The sequence below is a fragment of the Panicum virgatum genome, chromosome 3N (assembly GCF_016808335.1).
Source record: "Panicum virgatum strain AP13 chromosome 3N, P.virgatum_v5, whole genome shotgun sequence".
NCBI lineage: Eukaryota > Viridiplantae > Streptophyta > Magnoliopsida > Poales > Poaceae > Panicum > Panicum virgatum.
The window spans coordinates 60,802,261-60,803,688 of record NC_053147.1 but is presented as its reverse complement, the minus strand read 5'-3'; the positions used below and the strand labels follow the sequence as shown (position 1 = coordinate 60,803,688).

The 1,428-nt window shown below is 62.0% G+C and overlaps 1 pseudogene; it reads left to right on the top strand.

Annotated features, from left to right (window-relative positions):
- The first annotated feature begins 459 nt into the window (after window positions 1–459).
- On the top strand, window positions 460–1,107 carry LOC120667966 (annotated as a pseudogene).
- Window positions 1,108–1,428: the final 321 nt, after the last annotated feature.

Below are 1,428 nucleotides of genomic sequence, written 5' to 3'. Positions count from 1 at the left end.
GTTGATAGCCCAAACTGGGATTAAAAAATCCCTCTTTAGTCCCGGTCGGTGACACCAACCGGGACTAAAGATTCCTTTCCGTCCTCTAGCTGTTGGATCCGGGGCTAATGCATACAATAGTCCCGAGTTGAATAGGAACCGAGGCAAATATTAAAAATCTAAGACCATTTTTATACTAGTGGTATGCAGGCTCGCACCGCCTCGGGCTGGCCTATAAGGATGTGTTTGGTTGACGAACGAGGTAGAATGGAGCGGTTTCATTCCTGATTTTAGGAACAAAATGGCTCTATACTTTGTGTTTGGTTAGAGGGACGGAGCCATTCTATTGCTTGTTTGGTTGGAGGTACCAGATGTGAAGCGTTATTGCTTTGTTAACTACCGTTATACGGGACCCGTATGTCGGTCACCCAATTCTCCCCCTCTCTCTTCCACCAAGCTCGAGCTCCGCTGCCCTCGGCCATGGCGCGCAAGGTCTACACGCTGGGCCTGCTCCCGCTGTTGGCGCGCGAGGACCCGCCCACCCCGCGCTCCTCCAACCGCCTCAGCCTGTGGAAGGAGCAGGAGGAGTGCCTGCGGTGGCTCGACGGCAGGGAGCCTGGCGCCGTCGTCTACGTCAACTTCGGCAGCATCACCGTCATGACCATCGAGCAGCTGGTGGAGTTCGCGTGGGGACTGGCCAACAGCGGCCGCCAGTTCCTGCGGATCATCCGCCGCGACCTCGTCAAGGTCGACAGTGCCGTGCTGCCGCCGGAGTTCCTCACCGCCACGGCCGACCGAGGGCTCATGGCGAGCTAGTGCCCGCAGCAGGAGGTGCTGGACCACCCTGCCATCGGCGCATTCCTCACGCAGAGTTCGGACGCCGCCGCCGCCGGCGCTCCGCCAACTCCGACCTCACGCCGAGTGCAGTCGCCGGCGGCGCGCCACCCGCTCCGCCCTCGCGCCGAGTTCGGACGCCGCCGCCGGCGCTCCGCCAGCTCCGCCCGCTCCGACCTCGCGCCGAGCGCAGTCGCCACCAGCACCGGCGCGCCACCTGCTTCGCCCCTCGCACCGAGATCGGCCGCCGCCACCATGCCGAGCTCCGGCGCCGCCGACGCTCCGCCCGAGTAGCTCCTCCACACCGAATGCCATCCTTGCAGCGCCGCCCCTCGCGCCAAGCTCCGCCCGAGCTGCTCCTCCATGCCGAGCCCATCGTTGCCGCGCCTCGTTCCTCTGTCTGTGGGAGCGACGCCGTCGAAGTGGGATGGCTCGGTTCGATCGATTTTGCCGAACCGAGCCATCCCGCATCTGGAGCGAATATTCGCTCCTGGGAGTGGCTCCATCCTCAAGCTCACGAACCAAATATATAATGGAGCGGCTCCGTCCAGTGCTGCTCCTCAACCGAACGCATCCTAAGTGGATCATTTGTATGCGGGCTATTACTGCATCAGA